This window comes from Lynx canadensis, chromosome A2 (assembly GCF_007474595.2).
Source record: "Lynx canadensis isolate LIC74 chromosome A2, mLynCan4.pri.v2, whole genome shotgun sequence".
Lineage (NCBI taxonomy): Eukaryota > Metazoa > Chordata > Mammalia > Carnivora > Felidae > Lynx > Lynx canadensis.
Genome location: NC_044304.2, coordinates 77,900,797 through 77,924,526, shown reverse-complemented (window position 1 = coordinate 77,924,526; position 23,730 = coordinate 77,900,797). Strand labels below are relative to the sequence as shown.

At 38.8% G+C, this 23,730-nt stretch overlaps 1 long non-coding RNA gene and 1 other non-coding gene across 2 annotated transcripts; one reads left to right on the top strand and one right to left on the bottom strand.

Moving 5' to 3' along the window:
- The first annotated feature begins 1,544 nt into the window (after positions 1–1,544).
- On the top strand, positions 1,545–1,653 carry LOC115509466. Its single transcript, XR_003967367.1, has one exon. It is a non-coding gene; the product is annotated as a U6 spliceosomal RNA (small nuclear RNA).
- A 4,775-nt stretch (positions 1,654–6,428) lies between these two features.
- Positions 6,429–21,829, bottom strand: LOC115508788. The gene is made up of 3 exons (XR_003967114.1): positions 21,819–21,829; positions 12,628–12,633; positions 6,429–6,534 (listed from the first exon to the last, which is right to left on the bottom strand). It is a non-coding gene; the product is annotated as an uncharacterized LOC115508788 (long non-coding RNA).
- Positions 21,830–23,730: the final 1,901 nt, after the last annotated feature.

Below are 23,730 nucleotides of genomic sequence, written 5' to 3'. Positions count from 1 at the left end.
CCATGGGTTTCTGTTAAGTTTCTCAGGATCCACATAAGAGTGAAACCATATGGTATCTGTCTTTCTCTGTATGGCTTATTTCACTTAGCATCACACTCTCCAGTTCCATCCACGTTGCTACAAAAGGCCATATTTCATTCTTTCTCATTGCCATGTAGTACTCCATTGTGTATATAAACCACAATTTCTTTACCTAAATGGAATAAGTTTTAAAGAAATATATACAACAGTTATCTCTGTATTGTGGGATTAGAAGGATTCGAATATATGTATGATTTTCCTACCAAGAATGTGTTTTGCTGTTACAATAACAACACCCCAAAGTATTTAACAAGAAAAATGATTTATACTGAAACTGCCTTAGCAGGAAGTCCTTCTTCATGCCCCACATGACCCTAATCATTACTGTCACTCTTGCAAACGCACCTTTTTAACGATGGCAGGTATAACTTTGCACATTGATTTCCCCTGTCTATGAGGTTTTCGGTTTCTCAAGGACCAGGCCTGGATATCTACACCATTTCCATTCTCCTGATGGGCTCAGCCCAGCCTCAGGCTGCCCCCACCGGGTCCGAGAGAGATCCTTGGCTTGCACCCTAGGCTGTCTCCCATTGACCCTGTGAGGGTGAGGGAGAAGGGCGGGAAACAGATTCAGGGTCACGCAAGCATGGTAATGGAAGCCACACTGCAACAGCTTCAAGCTCTTTGCACCCATCGTTAGGCTTTCAAAATCACATAGAGTATAAATTAGAAGCCCGAATGCTTACTTATGTATCGAATCAGCACAATAAGCAAATAATCAAATGGCAGGAGCAGGCCAAACTCAGAGCCTCTTCCCACAAGTAGCATTTGTGGGGACAAAGCATGTTTTGGAGAAGCAGAGCAGCTCCGGTGTTTGTAGGGATTTGGGGAAGGGTCACCGTCGAGTGAGAGGGCAGTGAACACAGGAAACTCTCAAATGCCGGTGTTCTCATGGAAAAGCCTTTCATGGAAAACAGAAATTCACACTGAATTGATCTCCTCCCCTTAAAGCACCGACACTTCTCCCTGCCATGCTTTCTTGCAGGTGGTGAAAACCTCCAGAGGAGAGAGAGTAGGAGGAAGGAAAGGAGAAAATGGAGGTAGGGCCTGGGAGCTTGAGATGAGGAGGACGAAGTTCCGAGACGCAGGCAGTACTTGGCACGGACAGTGAGTCATGCAGGGCAGAGCAGATCAGAGTTGCTAACTTGCTGTTTGAAGGGCTAAGAAACCTCACAGTGATTCCATTTTAAATTAGGCTGTTTGTGAGTCTCGTGTTTCCTTGGTCAATCCCCTTCCTCCCTGGGGATTGGTTGGGGCAGAGGATAAAGATAGGATCCAAGCCAGGCCCTTTTATGTTTATTTCTCCTTCCTCTTTCTCATGACTTTGAACAGGCACATCTATTGCTAGGATGCTCCGGTTCATTACTAAGCAGCAGGCAACAGGTCACAGAAGGAAGGAAAGAAAGAAAACGGGGAGAGAGGCCAAGAATGAGAAAACCAGTGACTTAAACACTTGGCCCCCTGTGCTCGCTTGGCCAGCACATGGACTAAAATTGGAACAATGTAGAGAAGATTAGCATGTCCCCTGGTGCAAGGACGACACACAAACTCATGGAGATTCTCATATTTTTTCAGAGATGATGAACAAGTTCTGGAGGTAGATAGTGGTGGATGGTTCTAAAGCAACCTGAATGCGCTTAATGTTACTAAACTGGACACTTAAAAATAGCTAAATGGTAAATCTTATGTTATATATGACCACAATTTATAAAAAGCAAACGCCCTAACAGTTGAGTAAAGAGATGGCATACGGACAAGTCAAGTAAAAGTCATGCAATTATGTTAATAAGTTATAAAAAAAAAAGTAATCTAAGAACACAAATGCAAGCCCTCAGTCATTGTGCATGCCACAGTATCAGCATGGAGTAGTGGCTCTATAGAGTTGGCTCTCACCTGGTTCAAAGTCTAACGCTGCCACTTAATAGTTGTATGACCTTGGACCAGACATCTAACATCCTTGAGTCTGTTTCTTATTTGGAAAATTGAAATGACATTGGATTCACAGACGTATTGAGAGAGTTAAGATATTATACACAAGGCATTTAGCATAGTAAGTGGCTCCTACTCATCATTCACGAAATGTGTTTCCTTTCCGTTTCTGCACGTGGAAGGTTGCAAAGGCAATGTGTTGTGGGACACAGAAACTAACTTGAAAGATGGTAAGGATAAAATTTAAAAATGAAAAAATATGGAAATAGTATTTAGGCAGTGGTTCCTGAGAGAGGCAGGCCAGGTGTAGCAAGGATCCTCTAAATTGCTGAAAAAAGACCTAAGACTTGTTATTAGAGTTATTAGCTGTTGTAACCAAGCAGCCCCCCCCCCCCCGCCCTCCAATACAGCAGCTTAAACAAGATGGAAGCTTATTTGTGTCTATTTCATAATCCAGAGGTAAACTGTCTAAGGCTGGCAGAGCAGCTATGTCATTCTCAATGCACAGGATTTCCATTGTTGGATCCAAAGTGGTTGCTTTAGATCCTGACATCTTCCAGGTAATGGGAAGTGGAGAAAGGGCCAGTGGCCACATCTACCTTTGTTTTAAGGGCATGACATAGAAATGGCACACTTCATTTTTCCACCCACACCCCAATGACCAAATCCTTTCTATAAAGAATGCTGGGGTCAGTAAACTCCAGTGGGAGTCCTGTTAAAGAGGAGGAGTTTGGATGTTGCTCTACACTTAGCCACCTCAACCACACAGCTCATTATATTTTCTCTAGTTTGCAACCACAGGACAGGCTTTCAAAACAACAAAGCCAACACATTCCCCAAAATGGAAGCATAATTTCTTGGTTATTAATTTATTCAGTAAATATTTATAGACTACTTGCTATATGCTTGGTACTATTCAAAACATCATAAATACAGCAGACTGCAAAACAGATGAAGTTCCTGATTTCATTAAGCTAAATTCAGGGGCACCTGGCTGGCTCTGTCAGTAGAGCATGTGACTCTTAATCTCAGGGTCATGCATTGAAGCCTCATGTTAGACATGGAGCGTACTTAAAAAGCGAAACAAAACCAAAAAAAGTCATTAAACTAAATTCAATAGGGGGAGAAGGTAAACAAATACTGGAAAAAAAACATTAGATACCAGTAAGTGCAAAGATGAAAATTAACACATCAAGCAACTAGATGGGGTGGTTAGGGATGCCCTCGCTGGGGAAATGATGTATAAGCTGAGCCACTTGAAGAACAGGAAACAGAATATGCCAGGAATGGGGAACTGCAGGTGCAAAGGTCCTGATGGCGGAAAGAATCTGGGAGGGTTTGCGGTACAGAAGGACCCTTGTGGCTGGATTTAGCAGGAGTGGGAGAGAGGAGGACATAAGATTAGAAAGGAAGGCAGGAGCAGTTTGTTCTTTGGCATTTCCCAGCACTGAGGACAGTTGTGCACAGGCTAGGTACCCAACAAGTGTTTGATAAATGAATAAGCTAACAGAGAAAGATCTGAGGCTGTTGACAGCTACCCTCTAATTCATAGCTTGCTTCTGCTTTACTTCAGCAAAGAGTAGGATTGGCCTTTGTTCATCCTACACACATCTCTCAGCTCCTATCTCTCAGAATCTTCTTATCTTTGTAGTTGATCCCAGAGTCTTTGGTAGCCTAATGTCCTCTCATAAAAAATGGAGTTAGGGAAGGAATCTGGGAAGGGGACCGGTATCTGAATAAAACATGGTATCTCCTCCTTGGTTTTCTCTGCTCTTTGCTAAATAGCTCAAGTTCTCTTTTAATTGTTCTCCATGTGGTTTTCCAGATCTGGAACCAGCCTGATAACCTGATGCTCAGAAGTGTCAAGTTTGGAGAGGCAGTATAATTAGTGGAGTGCTATTAAGGCTTTTACCTTTGTGCCAGACTTCCTGGATTTGCATCCCAATTTGGCCTGTTTATGTCTGGGGTACCCTGAGTAAAGTACTAAATCTCTCTGGCCATCAGTTTACTTATCTATTAAATGGGAGTTAATAGTGATTTCTGACCACAATACCAAGAGCTCTGAAATTTTTGAAAATATGAAGTATAGTTAACAATATTATATTAGTTTCAGGTGTACAACATAGTGACTCAACGTTATGAAATGCTCACCACATGTAGTTACCATCAGTCACCATACAAAGTTTTTACAGTGTTATTGACTGTCTGTATTTCTTATGCTGTAATTTTCATCCCCATGACTTATTTTATAACTGGAAATTTGTACCTCTTAATTCCTTTCGCCTATTTTGCCCATTAACCCACTCTGCTCCCCACTGGCAAGCATCAGTTCTGTTTTTTTTTTTTTTTTTATGAGTCTATTTCTAGCTTGTTAGTTCATTTGTTTTGTTTCTTAGATCCCACAAATTAGTAAAATCACATGGTATTTGTCTTTTCCTGTCTGACTTATTTCACTTAGTATTATACTCTCTATGTCCATACATGTTGTTGCAAATGGCCAGATTTCATTCTTTTAAATGCTTAGTAATATTCCATTGTGTATATGTACCACATCTTTTTTATCCATTCGTCTATCAGTGGACACTTGGGTTACCTCCATATCTTGGCTCTTGTAAATAATGCTGCAATAAAAATAGGAAACGTACACCTGTTTGAGTTAGTGTTTTCATTTTCTTTGGGTAGCTCACTGTGGGTAGCATGGAAATTTTCACAATATTTATTCTTTCAATCCATGAGCATGGTGTGTCTTTCTATTTGTTTTTGTCATCTTCAGTCTCTTTAATCAGTGTCTTACAATTTTCGTAGTACTGGTGTGTTACCTCCTTGGTTAAATTTATTCTGAGGTGTATTATTTTTGATGCATTATAAATGGGATTGTTTTCTAAATATCTCTTTCTGCTACTTTGCTGTAAGTGTATAAAAACATAGTAGATTTCTGTACATTAATTTCATTTCTTGCAACTTTATGAAATTCATTTATTCTAATAGATTTTTTTTGGTGGGGTTTTTAGGGTTTTCTATGTAAAATATTATGTCATTTGCAAATAGTGATGGTTTCCTTCTTCCTTATCAATTTGGATGCCTTTTGTTTCTTTTTCTTATCTGATTGATATGGCTAGGACTTCCAGTACTATGTTAAATAAAGGTGGCAAGAGTGGACATTCTTGTTTTGTTCCTGATCTTAAAGAAAAAGCTTTCAGCCTCTCACCATTGAATATAATATTAGTTGTGGACTTGTCATAGATAACTTTTATTATGTTAACATATTTTTTCAACTCTGTTGAGTTTTTACATGGATATTGAATTTTGTCAAATGCCTTTTCTGCATCTATTGAGATGATCATGATTTTTATCCTTCATTTCGTTAATGTAATGTATCATGTTGATTGATTTGTGGATGATTCAGGTTGAACCATTCTTGCATCCTTGGGATAAATCCCACTTGATGGTGGTGAATGATCGTTCTCTCTTTTTTTTAAGTTTATTTTTTGAGAAAGAGAGTGGGGGAGGGGCAGAGAGAGAGGGAGAGAGAGAGAATCCAAAGCAGGCTCCACGCTGACAACTTGGAGGCCGATGTGGGGTTCCATCCCATGAACCGTGAGATCATGACCTGAGCCGAAATCAAGAGCCAGACACTCAACTGACTGAGCCACCCAGGTGTTCTAAATGATTCTTTTAATGTATTGTTGAATTTGGTTTTCTAATATTTCATTGAAGGTTTTTGTGTCTATGCTCATCAGGGATATTGGCCTCTAATTTTTTAAAATTTTTTTGTAGTGTCTTTGTCTGGTTTGAGTGCTGGCCTCGTGGAATATATTTAGAATCTTTCCTTTCTCTTCTATTTTTTGTAATAGTTTGAGAAGAATAGGTATTAACTCTTATTTAAATGTTTAGTTGATTTTACCTGTAAAGTAATCTGGTCCTGGACTTTGTGTATTGAGAATTTTTTGATTACTGATTCAACTTGTTACTAGTGATAGGTCTCTTCAGATTTTCTATTTCTTCCTGATTCAGTCTTAGAAGATTGTATATTTCTAGGAATATCTATGTCTTCTAGGTTGTCTGATTTGTTGGCATATAATTTTTTCTAGCAATCTCTTCTAATCCTTTGTATTTTTGTGGTGTAGGTTGTAACTTCTCTTTCATTCCAATTTTGAGTTTTCTATTTTTTTTCTTTATGAACGTGACTAAAGGTTTATCATTGTTATTTATTATTTCAAAGAATCAGCTCTTGGTTTCATTGATCTTTTCTACTTTTCATTGGTCTCTTTATTAGTCTCTTATTTAGACTTTATTTCATTTATTTATTTTCTGATCTTTGTTATTTCCTTTGTTCTAACTTTGGCCTTTATTCTTCTTTTTCTAGTTTTTTAGGTGTAAGGTAATGTAGTTTATTCTGTATTTTTTTGTTAGCCTGTATTGCTATTAACTTTCTTCTGAGAACTGTTTTTGCTGCCTCCCAAATATTTTGAACTGTTGTATTTCCATTTTCATTTGTTTCCAGTTATTTTTTTAAAATTTCCTCTTTGATGTCTTCATTGACCCATTGGTTGTTTAGTATCATGTTTAGCCTCCATGTGTTTTTATATTTTTTCCATTTTTTTTTCTTGTAGTTGATTTCTAGTTTCATACTGATGCAGTCAGAAAGCTGCTTGATATGGTTTTAGTCGTCTTAAAGTTTTTGAGAGTTATTTTGTGGCCTAACATATGATCTATCTTGGAGAATGTTCCATTTGCACTTGAAAAGAATGTGTATTCTGTTTTTGGATGGAGTGTTTGTGTGTGTGTGTGTGTATACACACACACACACATATATATACATACACATACATACGTATATACATGTTAAAATATACATGTGTGTATATACATATATATGTTTTTAACATATATATGTATATACACACACACACATATATATGTTAAAACTATCTCGTCTCTTGTGCTGTCAGAGCCACCGCTTCCTTGTTGATTTTCTTTCTGGATGATCTATCTGTTGATATAGGTGGAGTGTTAAAGTACCCTACTATTATTGTATTAGTATCAAATTTTCCCTTTGTGTCTGTTAATATTTGCTTTATGTAATTAGATACTCCAACGTTGGGTGCATAGATATTTGCAATTGCCATATCCTTTATTAGATTGATCCCTTGATCATTATGTAGTGCCCCTCTGTGTCTCTTGCTGCAGTCTTTAAAGTCTATTTTGTCTGATATAAGTATTACTATTCTGGTGTGTGTGTGTGTGTGTGTGTGTGTGTGTGTGCACTTCCATTTGTATGGTATATGTTTTTTGTCCCTTCACTTCCAATCTACATATATCTTTAGGTCTGAAGTAAGTCTCTTGTAGGCAGTGTACAGATGGGTCTTGTTTTTGGTTGCTGTTGTTTTATTTTTTTTTTATTTTTTATTTTTTTAAGTTTTTAGTTTTTTTTTTTTTTATATATGAAATTTATTGACAAATTGGTTTCCATACAACACCCAGTGCTCATCCCAAAAGGTGCCCTCCTCAATACCCATCACCCACCCTCCCCTCCCTCCCACCCCCCTCTGTTGTTTTAATCTATTCAGTCGCCTACATCTTTTGGAGCATTTAGGCTGTTTACATTTGAAGTAATTATTCATAGGTATTATTGTCATTTTGTTAATTGTTTTCTAGTTGTTTTTTGTGGTTCTTTTCTGTTTATTTCTTCTTATCTTGCTTCCTTATGGTTTTATAGCTTTCTTTAGTGTTATGCTTGGAGTCCTTTCTCTTTATATTTTGTGTATTTGTTACAGGTTTCTGGTTTGTGGTTACCATGAGGTTCATAGTTAACATCCTAAATATATAGCAGTTTAAACTTAATGGTTAGTTAAATTCAAACAAATTCTAGAATCACTACATTTTTACTCCTCTCCCTACATGTTTTATGTATATGATGTCGTATTTTACATCTGTTTCTTTTATGAATCCCTTAACTCATTTTCTTTTCCTATGTGGAAAGTTTCACAGTATGGTACTATAAACATATTTTCTCTTCCTTATGGTCTTAATAACATTTTCTTTTCTATAGCTTTCCTTATGGTAAGAATACAGTATATATATGTATGACATACAAAATGTGTGTTATTTGATTGTTTATGTTATTGGTAAGGTTTCTGATTCATAGTAGGCTATTAGTAGTTAAATTTTGGGGAGTAAAAAGTTATATGTATAGGATGTCAGTGCCCCTAATCTCTTCATTAAGAGTCAACTGTAATTGATTTTACTATTTTGGTCTTTTAACCTTCATACTAGTTTTATAAATGATTGATCTACTACTTTTACTCTATGTTTGCCTTTGCCAATGCAGTTTTATTTCATTTCATAATTTTCTTCTAGTTATGGCCTTTTCTTTTCACTTAAGTCCCTTTGATATTTGTTGTAAGGCTGTGTAGTGGTGAAGAATTCCTTTAACTTTTGTTTGGGAAACTATCTCTCCTTTGGTTCTGAATGATAACCTTGCCAGGTGGAGAGAGTATTCTTGGCTTTGAGATTTTTCCTTTTAACACTTTGAATATGTCATGCCACTCTCTCTGTTTTATAAAGTTTCTACTGAAAAATCAGCCGATAGTCTTATGGAGTTTTCCTTGTATATAACTAGTTGCTTTTGATGCTTTTTAAGATTCTCTCTTTATCTTTAATTTTTGCCATTTTAATCATTTTGTGTCTTATTGTAGACCTCTTGGAGTTCATCGTGTTTGGGGTTCTCTATGCTTCTTGGACCTGAATGTCTATTTCCTTCCCCAGGTTAGGGAAGTTTTCAGCTATTATTTCTTCAAACACATTTTTTACCCTTTTCTCTTCTCCTTCGAGACCCTATGATGTAAATGTTAGACTCTTGGTGTCCCAGAGTTCCCCTTCATATATCTCTTTTTTTTTTTTTTTTTTACTGCTGTTCAGTTTGAGTGCTTTCTATTACCCTATCTTCCAGATTACTGATCTGTTCTTCTAGATCCTCTAATCTGCTGTTGATTATCTATAGCATATTTTTAATTTCAGTTGTTTTTCAGCTCTGATTAGTTTTTTTCATATATTCTATCTCTCTGTTGAAGTTCTCACTGAGTTCTTCCACTCTTCTCTCAAGTCTGGTGAGTATCTTTAAGACTTTGAACTCTTTCTCAGGTTGATTGTTTATTCTGTTCTTTTTCTGAAGTTTTGTCTTGTTCTTTCATTTGGAGCATAATCCTCTGTCTCCTCATTTTGTTTGATTTTCTCTGTTTTACTGAATTAATAAGCAAAACATCCACCTTTCCCAGTCTTGAAGGAGTGGATTTGTGTAGGAACATCCCTTGTACAGACTGCATGCGCCTGTTAGCTTCAGCTGGCTGGCTGGCGCTGGAGCAGGTGCAGGCCAGGAGTCCCAGGACACTCTGCGCTAGGGCCAGCCTGTTGGGATGGCTCGAGCTGAAATGGGCACAGGCCAGGTGTTCCCAGGGTGCTGTGCACTGGGGCTGCCCTGGTGGGTTATCTGGAGTGGGAATAGGCCAGGGCTTTTCATACAGGTGGCACCATGGTAGGATGGCTGAGGCTAGAGTGAGTGTGTGTGGGGGGGTCACGGTGGGGGATTGCTGGAGCTGGTGTGGGCTAGCGGCTGGCCTCACTGAAGTGGCAGACCAGCTAGAGCACCCAGACCCTGCTCCTGTCTGTGCTATCAAAGTGGAGGGGAAATGTAAACAGTGGTGATTGCTGGTACCTCTGACCCCAGAGAGACTTCCAGCAGTTACCTCACCATTTAGCCCATGCTCTAGGATTAGTAAATGGGTTTCCTTCACATGTATGACAGTTGCCCTTTAAACAGCTGGGTTTTGTTGTTGTTTTGTTTTATTTTTGTTTTTGTTTTGCCGTACCCCAGGGCAGTCAAATCTGCACGTGGGCCCCTCAGTGCTATCCACCCCCTGCAGTTTGTAGCTTTAAGAGTAGGGTCCCGGCTCTGTCTCTGCTGTTCCCTATGTGATCCCTCTGTTCTTTGGTGTGCAGAAGCTGTTCAGTCAATCCTCAGTTTCTTTAGGAGGTACTGCTCTATATATAGGTATAGATTCTATATGTAGGAGGTGACTTTGGGTTTTTTCTACTCCACCATCTTGGACTCTTCTCCCTGAAACTAAGGTTTTTACTAAATCACTTGAGGACAGAATCTTGCTTGAAGTTGATGTGAACCTATTTGGCAGGAAAACTTGATATAAAACTATTTGTTTAACTCAGTTAAAAAAATATTTGTGCATTTTGCTACAGAAATATTAACATGTTTGGTTAGGGAACAGCCCCAGACCCTGTTGGGGGCAGTGTGTAATTTATGATGTATGGATCATACTTTTTAAAATTTTTAAAATTCCGAGTTCCAAAAACATTGGTCCTCAGAAATTTCAGATAAGGGATTGTGACCTATTACCCTTCTGAACACATGGCAGCTAGTGGTGCCTGGGTGACTCAGTGGGTTAAGCATCCAACCTCAGGTCATGATCTCATGGTTCGTGGGTTCGAGCCCCATGTCAGGCTCTGTGCTCAGAGCCTGGAGCCTGCTTCAGATTTGGTGTCTTCCTCTCTCTGTGCTCCTCCCCCACTCATGCTCTGTGTCTCTCAAAATTGAATAAATGTTAAAAAAAAAAAAAAACCAACATGGCAGCTAGAATGAATGCAGGACTTTGGTTGGGGTCAGTGTACCAGTTCTAAGAAAAATAGTGGTGATCAGAGTGTCCAGATGTCATCAAGTCATCCTAGAAACTCAAATTTTAGCCTCGTGAGCAAGGTGATAAAATGTGGCTTGAAAGACACAGGTAAATTTGCACAGCTTCCTGGGAGGTGCTTTTGGGGGAGTCCCATGGTGTTCTGCTCTTGGCCATTGCCCAACCAGTGGTTTCATAGATGATTTCTGGTAAATGAGGACTTTTGGTAGTAAGGAACAGAAGTCTACATGAGCTAGCCCAAGCCAGAGCATTCTCAAGAAACTCAAGGTAAAGGGGCAGCTGGCTCTTAGGGATGTTATAGAACCAGGAGTTAAAGCCCTGTGGAGATTTAAGGATTCTCTCACTCTCTTTTTTCCCTGCTTCTCTGTAAGTCTAGTTTATCCATATGTCTGGCTGAAGAGAATTTTTCTCTACTTTCCAATCCACTTGGCAGAAAATGACCATTGCCAACAGGTCCTGTGTTGTATCTCCTCCATTTGCAAGCACAGCCTGATTGAGGCTTAATGTATCAGTTCGAATTCCAAATTCCTCAGGAGGGGACATCATCTGGTCCAATAGGCTAAGGGGGTGTTGTGATTCACAGGGACAGGGGTACTTTGTTTACACATGGCTCTTCCCTCAGTGACTTTGTAGATGAAGAGGGGAAGGACAACTCCTGGTAAAGTGTGTCAAGGTTGGAAAATGGAAGGGTTGGACAGACCCCATCCCCTGCAAAAAAAAAATGGGTTTATATATGTATTGTCCTAGTAAACTTGGGCTACTATAATAAATACTATAGCCTGGGTGGCTTAAGCACCAAATATTTTTTTCTCACAGTTCTGGAAGCTGAAAGTGTAAGAGCAGGATGGCAGCATGGTTGGGTTCTGCTATAAGTCCATTTCCTGGTTTGTTAGCCTACTTCTCACTGTGTCTTCACAAGACAGATCTTTTTTACTCTTAAAAGTGTATTAATCAGGGGCGCCTGGGTGGCTCAGTCAGTTGAGCATCCGACTTTGGCTCAGGTCATGATCTCACAGTCTGTGAGTTCGAGCCCCGCATTGGGCTCTGTGCTGATGGCTCAGAGCCTGGAACCTGCTTCAGATTCTGTGTCTCCCTCTCTCTCTGCGCCTTCCCTGCTCATGTTCTTTCTCTCTCTGTCTCAAAAATAAATGAAAACATTAAGAAAAAAAATTTTTAAAAGTGTATTAATCTTAAAAAGGGTATTAATCTCATCATGAGAGCCCACTGTCATGACCTCATCTTACCCTAATGACCTCCCGAAAGGCCCTTCTTCAAATACCATCATATCACACAGGGGATTGGACTTCAACATAATGAATTTGGGGTGTACAAACATTCAGTCCATAGCATGTGTATATATGTAATATTTAAGTATCTACTTAAAAGTCATGGCAAGGATAGTTATTACTTTTGGATCCATATCCTCCTTGAAGCCTAGAAATGTACAACAGTGACTGGGCAGGTAGGTCAGGCTATAAGCAGAGAAAACTCTGATTCTACACTTTGAAAGAAACAGGCCCACATTCACCTTCACTGCCATGTCTGTCTGCCACCAAGCTGAAAATGGCCGTTTAGAAAAAGGCAAGGTGAGAAGCTAATCATTTCAGCAAATTCTATCTGGTTTATTGTTGGGGTAGAGTAGTGTGCAAGTAGGCATAAGAAGGAAGGATAGGCCAGCAGCCCCAAACCCTACCTAGATTCCGTCCACAGTCCTGAGTCTGTCTGAGCATCTGAACCAAGGACTTCTGTGGTGCCCTTTTGTACAGGTGATCCAGATCCTTCCTTGCCCATCAACTCCATGGAGCTCCAGGCCACTTTATTTTTTTTCCCCAATATATGAAGTTTATTGTCAAACTGGTTTCCATACAACACCCAGTGCTCATCTCAAAGGTGCCCTCCTCAAACCCATCACCCACCCCTCCCCCCCCTCCACCCCCCATCAACCTCAGTTTGTTCTCAATTTTAAGAGTCTCTTATGCTTTGGCTCTCTCCCACTCTAACCTTTTTTTTTTCCTTCCCCTCCCCCATGGTTTCTGTAGTTTCTCAGGACTCCACATAAGAGTGAACACATAGGTATCTGTCTGTTCTCTGTGTGGCTTATTTCACTTAGCATAACACTCTCCAGTTCTAGGCCACTTTAAATGCAGCTCTGCCTCATCCTCCTCCTGAGAGACCAAACCCAGAGAAACTGTCTCAGGAGACATTAAGAGAAAGAGTCCCTTTCCTTTGCTCCTTCAGTCTGACTGGTAGACAAAGCCATGCCTATTCACCAGAGTTTTTACTTAATTGTTGTCCCTTTAAATGTGCCATTATCGGGCACTCAGCATGTTTACTGGGTAGGACAGAAATCAAGGGTCTGCTCGAGGCAGCCCCCTTTATGAAGTTATTTTCCTCTTGTGCTTTTGAGGACTTTTGGAGAGGAAACCAACCCACATGCCTTCTGACTTGGGAGGACAAGCCACTTCAAAAGTCCAAGCCTCTGCTCTCCTTTGATCTGTAAGGCTGGGGATAAATTGCTCAGTGCTGTCTTTTCTCATAGATGTGGAGGAGGTGAAGAACATGCCTCCTTCCTTGAACATTTACCTGGGGATCAGAAAGTTTATTCTCAGTTGAATTCTGTGAGATCCTAGAAAATATATGTTGTAGTCACTGTCCCCCCGCCCCCCCCCCCCCCCACACACCCCTGGGTATTTGAGCTAGTGTGAAATCCTTTCCTTTCCAGCCCTCTCAGTTCCCTGGTCTGACCATCTGGGCAGGGTTACAGAGGAAGGTGGGGAAGGACCAGCAGTATAATATGTCTGCAGACAGCAGGTGCATCTAGTCCTCCTAGCAGTGGCATTCCTGATGCAGCTCTTGGTCATATTCCCTAGGGAATAAGATGACACCGCCACCCCTCCACCAACTGCCACGCTACTGAGATAATGACACCAGCCTCTGGTATCACACTTAAGATGAGCGCACTCAGCGCTACAGTTATTCGAGAGCGTGTTTGCAGTTTGGGAACAATCAAGTCTTGGTGGGAAGAGCTGTGTCCTGGAACTTAGGATGCCTGGGTTAGGACACCTAGTTATGGTTTTGGTTTTTCCACTGTGAGGACTTGGGCAACCTGCTCACTCTTCCTGACTTCTGATGTTCTTGTCTGTAAAATGAGAGTTGTACTCAATGACCTCTGTGACTATTTCCTGCTCTGATTTGACTTTGAGCTTCATAATTGTAGAGCACTTCAGAACTTTACTTAGAAAGTGTGTGTCTGGAAAAGGTGAAACTCAGAATAGCCAGTTATATTGTCAGTTTTCTAGGGCTACTTTAACAAAATACCACCCACCAGCTCTGGCTTAAACAGAAATTTGCAGTCTTAGAGTTCTAGAGGCTAGAAGTCCAAGATCAAGCTGAGTGCAGGTTTGGTTCCTCCTGGAAATAGGCCAGCTTTGAAGGAAAATCTGTTCCCTGACTCTCTCCTAGCTTCTGGTGGTTGACTAGCAATCTTTGGGGTTTCTTGGCTTGTAGATGTATCACCCCGATCTCTGTCTTCATCACTACATAGCATTTTCCCTCTGTGCCTGTTTGTCTCTGTGTCTAAATTACCCTTTTTAATAAAGACACAGTCTGTTTGGATTAGGACCAACTCTAATGATCTTACTTTAACTTGGTTACCTCTGTAAAGACCTTATTTCCAAAGAAGGTCACATTTTGAGGTAATGGGAGTTAGGGTTTCAACATACCTTTTTTGGAGGACACAATTCAACCAGCACGTAACACCAGTTGTAATGCTTGGTTAAATGTATCTGCTTGGAAGAGGTAAAGAAATGGACTAAAAACAGGTTTTTGAATTTTTTTTCAATTAGGTGATCCCTTTCTCTTATTTTTGTTGGATACTTGGAGCTGAGTTTGTTAGGTGTTATCAGGTTTAAGATGTGGTGTCCCTTCAAAGAGTTTTCAGGAAAACTTCCTCTTTTTCTTTTCTCTACCTACTTGTTCCCTGCATTCTTTTGTGTCTTCAATTCCAATTGTGTTAATCCTTACTCCATTCCCCTCCATTCTTCCTACCTGCATCTTAGAAAATAAAGAAAAATCTATCTTTATTCTCTAGATCACTGTCCAGAGTGAAAAAAGCAGCCATCATCGTCACTGAATCATTACTTCCGCTTTTCACAGGCTCTTTCCTTCGTCTCCACTTTTCCAGGGACTCAGAAATTTTGGGATTAGAAAGGACCAGAGATCTTTTCTGAGTCCACACATGTCTTGTGTCTCCTTGGATGGCCTGCATTTTTAGACCATCTCTAACATGATTATCTCTCTATATCTGAGGCATATGATTGATGACTGTAAGCATTAGATGTATCTTTGTTTTATCAAGTTAAAGTCCATTTACCCATTCTATCACCAGTGAGCTCTCTAGTGCATGACAGAGCAAAGCCATTCATCTTCCATGGGAAGCCCAGGAGCTACACAGCTTTGGACTCCTGTTAACACTTGAGAGGCTGATGTCTCTGGTTCCAGTAGTTATTGAATCTGTCAACTTCAACGACTGCAACTAATTAGTTGAGATAACTTGGGCAGGTGATAGAAACCTCTTTTAACATCAAAATCCACATCCTTGAACTGGGTTATAACAAGATTTGGACTTCAAGGGCTTGCTCTTTCCATTTGTAGCTTAGTTTAATGAATCTCAGTCTGTAAGTCTATAGAAAGACCATAGTACTTGATTTCTGCCATAGGATTGCTTGGAAATCAAATATGATGATGTTTGTCAGACTGATTTGAGGCCTATTAATGCTGCTACCATTATTGAGGGCTTTATGGGAGGTCCTCTTTCTAGACTGGATGAAGACAGGAGGCGAGTAAAAAACTTGCTACAGGTCACCCTGGGCTTCTAGGAAGTGGTTGGGGACAGAATGTGTGGGAAAGCCAGGAGTGTTATTCAGAGTTATTTTCCAATTAGTGACCCAAGTTCTGATTTTTGGCTGGCTTCTGGAGCTGTCTGGGAAATGGCCAAGTTCATTTGCAAGGTCAAATCAGGGAGAAGTGCATTTATTGTTTTGGAAGAACTTAAGCAAAATACAGGAGGGATAGGCATCCTTTTGATCCCCTCCCTCATCCAAATCAAGAACTAGCTTCTTTTGATTTCAGAGACTTAAAAAGCATGGAAAAGAATTATCTTGTAAAGGATCACAGGAAAGAAGAAAGAAAATGATAGACATTTGTTTCTTCCTGGCCTTCCCTCTTTCTCATACATCTCTTCTGGCATTAACCAGGACAGAACTCTGTAGGGACAGGTTACGGCACAGTTATCAATGGAACTGGAATGGGTTCTTCCTCACAGATGTTGTCGAGAGGCTCCCACTGGACAGCACTCATGGCCCCCGGGTCCTTTCCAGAGAACTCTGTTTCATCCTTGGCACCTGCAGGTGAGTTGTAGCTGTTCTGGGCCTCTTGTTGCCTTGCTCTAGTATCTAAGAGAGCATTTAGTGGTCCTTTCAGCCCCTCTAAGGATGAGAGACAAGGGAGGTTGTTTTCAGGAGCCCGAGGGCTTCCATCTGCCATGCTTACACATGAGTGATTTTAATAACCAGAGAATCACATCAGGAGCAAATTGGAGTCAGTCTTAAATTATTTATCAGGGTCAGCTTTTTGTTTACTCTCTTATTCAAGATAAAGAGACTATTGCTCTGATAGTATTATTAAACAACTTAATGAATTTTCAATGTCCGTTCTGTGCCTTTCTGGTATCCTAATCATTGTTAGTTTTTGTTTGGGATCTGACCTTGGTATAAAAGATCTATAAAATTTACCCAGATCCTTGTTACTGCTAAGTGTAATCAACTGAAAAATTGCTATGTTGCATTGGTGAAATCATCTGGTGGTGGTATGAGTGTATATTTAGTGATGACAGAAATAAAGACTTTGAAACTTTATCATTAAAAGAAACCTTTGTTGCTTAAAAAAAGCAAAATATAAAATACACATAGTTTTTAAAAGGTTAAAGTGTCTGAATTAGAGCTTTTCTGTTTATCAGAGTTACCATTGTAGGTCCTTGGTGTGGTCTTTGAAAATCTGGTTTTTGTAAAAAGTCTACTGGTGGCTCTGATAGGCTCCATTCTACAAAATAGTCATTTATATTTTTAAATTTAAACCCTGCCAGCACAAGTGCATCAAAATGTGATGCCAGTTGTTATCAGTAACCCAATTATTTTTAATTTTATTTATAAACATAAGCTGCACTTATTTAGTGCATACTTTAAAAAAGTTTACACTAATTTACAAAATCTGAGCTACGGTATTCTGTTCACAAAGTAATTTTTCTTACATCCTTTGTTAAGCTTTTGTTTCTTTCATTAGTCTTTAATCCTCTTATAGCTAAAAAGAAAGAAAAACAGACTTAGTAGGCAATAATTTGAGAAAAATCCTTTAAATGGCCATGCACACATATTTTCATGTATACATCTGTGTTAGTCTGGTTTTTTTGAGTCACCATATCAGAATCCACCTCAAATGAGCTCAAGCAGAAAAGTGAATTTATTGGAATAAAATTGTAAAGTGGATTTAACTGCAAAGTCCAGGGATACAGTTACCTCTACTTAATTCAGAAGTTTCATCCATCACTTCAGCTTTCTTCATAATCTGAGCCTCCTTTCCTCTCACTGTAAATACGCTTCCTCAGTGTGGCTAGAGCAGTGGCCACCAGCCACCTGAGACTTACAAACCCATAGCTAAAGCACTCTAATAGAAAGACCTTTCTCTTAATATCTGCATACCAACTCCAGGAAAGACTCCATTCATTGTCTCCTGCTTGAGTCACATCTCACTGCTGTGATAGTGCCCAGGGATTGACAGCATCACGTAGACCATGTGGAATGGGGAGGAACCTCTAGACAAAAGGCACAGTTGCTTATAGGACAGGATTGGCAAGCTTTTATGTAAAGGGCCAGGTGGTAACTGTATTAGGCTTTATGGGCTGCATACAATCTCTGCTATGTATTATTTTTCTTCTCCTACTAAGCTTTCTTAGTACCATGCTGAGGAAAAAGTACTGGAATGAATAAAAATTGAGCAGAAAAGGACAATAGGGGAAAAGGAAACAGAGAATGAAGAAAAATGGGCAAGGGTATATAGAAACATATTTTGGAAAGTATTAAGGCTGTATTGTCACAAAACGACAAAATAGAAGGGCCTCTAGAGATGTGAAGCTAGAAAAAGTATTATTGGCTATCCATCCTTTGCAAAAGTAAAAGGAAGATTCATTTCACTTAATTATGAGTAACAGGAAAAGACCACGGTCAAAGTCCATCCAAAATCCTTCTAAGAAAAAATATAATAAGGAGCACAATAACATTCCTTCAGACAATGAAAGCACATAAAAAGGACATGCTCACAAAAGAGATGAAAACTCTAATCTAGTATTTAAAACAAGCTAAAATAAGAAAATGATAAAAGTATGAAAGGACAATATGATTTAAAGGTAGAGACTTAAAAAGCCAGTAGGAATTCCTGAATATAGAGGTGACAGAGCTACTTCAGACAAGAATTAGAAATTAAAAAAAATATTTTAGAAATGAAGAATAAACTATATTGAATTTAAGATCATAAAACACATACCTTTAAAAAATATTAAAAGGAAATTTTTGAAAATAAAAAATGGAGATAGGATCTGAAGAAAATAGTAGAACATATCTAAAGATGGAACACCTGTATGATTGGAATTCTTGTAAAGGAAAACCAAGCACTGGAAAAGAACCAATGCTAAAAACTATTCAAGAAAAATACCTTGAAAAATAGACCTCAAAACGGTATCTTGAAAGAATGCAATGTGTAACTGTGGGAAAATGACTTAAAGCAGATTTAACTGAGACCTATTCTTGTAAAATTATTGGAATTTTTTTAAGAATTGGAATTTTAGATAAAAAGATGAAGACATTTCTTTTTTTCTAAATTTTTATTTAAATTTTAGTTAACATAACATGCAATATTGGTTTCAGGAGTAGAATTCAGTGATTCATCACTTACATACAACACCCAGCGCTCATCACAACAAGTGCCTTCCTTAGTACTCATCACCCATGTAGCCTGTCTCCCACCTACCATCTCCCTCCATCAACCTACAGTTTGTTCTCTATCATTTAAAGTCTCTTGTGGTTTGTTTCCATCTCTTATATCTTGCTGCTCCCCTATGTTCATCTGTTTTGTTTCTTAAATTCCACATATGAATGAAATCATATGGTATTTTTCTTTCTCTGACTTATTTTGCTTAGCATAGTACCTTCTAGCTCCATGCCCGTCATTGCAAATGGCAAGATTTCATTCTTTCTGATGGCTGAGTAATATTCCGTTGTATATATACTACATCTTCATTATCCATTCATCAATTGATGGGCATTTGGGCTCTCTCATAGTTTTGCTATTCTTGATAATGCAGCTGTAAATATTGGGATGCATGTACCCTGTTGAATCTGTATTTTTGTATCCTTTGGATGAATACCTAGTAGTGCAATTGCTGGATCGTAGGGTAGTTCTATTTTGAGTTTTTTTGAGGAACCTCCATACTGTTTTCCAGAGTGGCTGCACCAGTTTGCATCACCAGCAGTGCAAGAGGGTTCCCCTTTCTTTGCATCCTCACCAACACCTGTTGTTTCTTGTGTTGTTAATTTTAGCCATTCTAACAGGTGTGAGGTGGTATCTCATCATGGTTTTGATTTGTATTTCTCTGATGATGAGTTATGTTGAGCATCTTTTATGTGTCTATTGGCCATCTGGATGTCTTCTTTGGAAAAGTGTCTACTCGTGTCTTCTGCCCATTTCTTAACTGGTTATTTTTTTGGGGGGGGGGTGTTGAGTTTGATAAGTTCTTTATAGATTTTGGGTCCTAACCCTTTATCAGATATGTCATTTGTAAATCTCTTCTCCCATTCTGTGGTTGCCTTTTAGTCTTGTTGATTGTTTCCTTTGATGTGCAGGAGTTTTGTTTTTGTTTTTTTTTTTTTTTTATCTTGACGAAGTCTCAATAGTTCATTTTTGCTTTTGTTTCCCTTGCCTCCAGCGATGTGTCTAGTAAGAAGTTGCACTGGTAGAGGTCAAAGAGGTTGCTGCCTGTGTTCTTCTCTAGGATTTTGATGGTTTCCTGTCTCACATTTAGGTCCTTCATCCATTTTGAATTTATTTTTGCATATGGTGTAAGAAAGTGGTCCAGTTGAAACTGGAATGAATTCTTCTGCACATTACTGTCCAGTTTTCCCAACACCATTTGTTGAAGAGACTGGTTTTTTTTTTTCCATTGGATATTTTTTCTGCTTTGTCGAAGATGAGTTGACCGTATGGTTGTGGGTCAATTTCTGGGTTTTCTGTTCTGTTCCATTGATCTATATGTATGTTTTTGTGCCAGTGCCAGACTGAACTGAGACATTTGTTAGACTTAAATTACTATCACATTTTGTTACAACATTGGTTTATGTCAATAGGGGGAAAAAAACCCAAACATTAGCCAAAGACTCTGTACCTAATCCTGCTCACATTCAGTTTTAAAGTCTTCAGGAAAATTATTTTGGAGATGTGAGAATTTAGGAAATATTGTTTTAAAGACATTTCCTGAGGAAACTACTAAAGAATAATTTCAGACAACAAAATAATGGAGGGGCATTGATAGAAATACTGGTGGTAAGCATTAAGTATCTGTGGAGCTAAATCTAAATGAAGATTATAAATGTATATGTGTAAGTATGGTGTGTGATGGCTGTGTGTTCTGATAGTATTATAGAGTGCATCTGTGAAAAACTGGGGGAAGAATAGGGTGACTATATGAAAAATCAATTAAGACTACTGATTGCCTTATCAGTATTATCTGGGAGTAAAACAATATTACTTCAAATTAGATGGTGAAGGAGAAGAAAGGAAAAGAAAGAACTTCGCTAGTTTCAATATTGCTCATGGTAAAAACCAATAGACAACAGTAAAAAAATGAGAGCTCTATGAGTACTAAGTGAAGGTATTAGTATAAAGGTAATGATTAGAACATAAATATAACCCTTCCTACATGCCCAAAGATATCCCCACATATGTTCTTATATTAATGGTAAAAAATAAGAATTTAGGAATAAACTATAACACTTTAAGAATGGTTATGCTTGGAAGATGAGCACAGAAGATAGCAGGGATAAAGATAGTAGTTACAGTTCTTTGAATGCCTTCTTTTGTAGATTTGACTTTGGAACCATGTAAATACTTTACATAATTATAAATTAAAATGAAAAATCAGTTCTGAAAAAAGAAAGTAAAATCAACTAAACCCCACTGCCAGTCCACATTGAGGTAAACCCACACGGAGAGAATCTTTTCAAACTGACTCTAAAATATAGCAATGTGCCTACACCCTGGTGGGATAAAGTCTAAAGACAGGAAGAACTGAAAAATATCATAACCTATTTCTAATAATCATATTGTGGGCAGTAGTATTGGTACTGTTATCCTGAGTCTGCTGTATGTGAAAAGTGGGATAAAGCAAATAATTTTGATGGTTACTGAAAAACAGGATTTTTGATAAAGGAGATAGGAGATTAAGTAAAATCAATGAGGTTGATATCCATAAGGTGAAGAAAAAAATCTATTTTAAGTATTAGTATGAATTCTTGATTTTTTGCCTAAAAAAATTTCCAGAATTCCTCCTTTTGTAATGGTGGAATAATGCTCTCCAAAAATTTGCTTCTTCATAAAAACAAGGAAGACAGTGGCAAAAACTGTCAAGATAAACTTTTTCAGGACTCTGTAAGTTAAAAGCTTGCAACAATTTGAGGAGAGTTTATTAAAAAACTTACTGACTCTTGGTAAGAACAGTAAGCTTTGTGGGATTTAGCTTGCCCTAATCCCATCCCCCTAACCCCTGCTGCATTGTAACTTGCAACTATGATAACTTTGAAGACTAGAAGCTTGTCAGGCACTGGAGGAGGCAGAATTGTTTGGCACTTCCCAAGAACCCACTCTCAGAGAATTGTCACTATTTGTTATGTTTGGAAACTCACTGGAAAGCTCCATTCTCAGAGCACGTCTTTATTTGACTCTGTGTGTATAACTGTCCTCTAGAGATTTGTTTAAAACAATCATTAACAACTGTTTAACAGTTCAGTTGCCCAAAGTAGCATTGCTAGTTGGGGCTAACGAGGCTGATCAGAAACATAAGGAAAAACTGGAGAATGAGATTTCCACACGGACTTTGAAAAGCTCCAAGATTATCTAGAAAGCTGTGTGCTTGTGCAAGGTTGTGTGTATGCCCAGGAAAGATCAGAGAAGGTCCTACTGTGCCACCTCTGACTGACCTTGAGGCTTTGCATAGGCAAGAGTGAAGGCGATGGAGCATTGAAAGTGTGTCCCAACACACACACTGAGTTCTCAGAAAAGGGTAGGAGACTGCCGGCTCAGGCATGAAGAGGTCTCTAGCCTGTTAACTGACTACTAAGTGAAATAAGCAGAGATTTCAGTGGTCACACATGTCAAAGAATACAGATTTTACAGAATTCAGAAAAGCCCCTAAACAAGCACATGCCATCAGCAATAACAATGATACGTCAACAAAAAAATCCTTGGTGGGGGATATACTTTCCAGGTGTGCCACATTATATTACTTAAAATGTCTATTTTTCAACAACAAAAAATAAGACATACAAAGAAACTGGGAAGTGTCCTTCTCTGTCTACTGAAAGGCCTAGAAAAAAAATATAAATCTAATTGCAATAAGTACCAAATAGTAGCAATTAGTACTGCAATAAGTACCTTAGTGTCAAATTGTGGTATCTAAATACTATTTCCTATGTAAAGAAATAAGCACAAACTAAGGCTGGTCCCAGGTTTGAGGAAATAACTACACAAAATGAACCGGAAACATCTTGTCATATCAGAAAGAAAGTAGTGTCATGTGAAAGAGACTCAGAAACCACTTGAATAGACTCCAGCTGACCAAACATGGGATCATTAGAGTTGTCTGTAAGGGTAATAGTTGCAGTAGATCAAAAGTCACTAAACGCACCTAAATTTATCTTAGTTTGGGTGCCCCCCCCAAAACAGAACATGAAACAAAGAATTGGATATTGGGTAAAGTTTGTTTGAGAGGTGATTCCAGGCAACACAAATCAGAGAATGAGGAAAGTAAGACAGAGAAGGGAAAATAGTTAATCAGATATGCATTAATGAGTTGAAGACCCTCTCATAAGTTATGTGCAGTAGCTCTAAGAATTGTCCCACCAAGAGGAGGGAAAGCTGCCCTTCACTGGAGATTAAAAGTTGTTTCTTGAGACATTAATCTCTATCATTTCTGGTTGTCCTGTGGGCGGGCTGAGAAAATTCTGATGGTATTGGAGAAAGCTCTCAAAGAAGCAAAGTGGAGAGTGACATGGTAAGCCATCAGTATGCATGGTTACTGCCTACTCTGAATGTAGACAAAATCTGAGGGGAGCTTGGGCATCAACAACATCTGCTAAAAAACTTTGAGTTCATAATGGTAACGATTGTAAATTGACAAAGGCAACCTCATTTGTTACCTTTAGAAAATTTAAAAACCAGCTCGTTATTTTGAAAACCGGTAAATGGAAAGGTTCCAGCATTTATCATGTTTTGCCTATAGGACATGTACTTCAGGGTAATCATATGGTTGATGAAAGGTTGATTCTTGTATAGTTGTATCCCTGATAATCAATGATATATAAATATGAGAGCTAGAATATCACCAGTTTTTAATGCCAGTTGAATTGATGGATCTAGATATAGATCCTGAGAGTCTGCTACCATCACAAAAAGAGACAGCTGAACATTATGTACCTCCTTATGAAAGTATGCAAGCTCCCATTGAAGTGGTATTACCAAAGATATTAGATCTGAACATGATCTAGCCTCTAGATTTAACACCCATTTACAGAAAATATAGCATGCCCAGGGAACAAACAACCACAGGGAGTTAATCAACAAATTTGTCAGACAGTTGGAAAGTGTGGACGAAGTCAGTTCATTCGACGAAATAAATGTATTAGTTTTGGGTGTA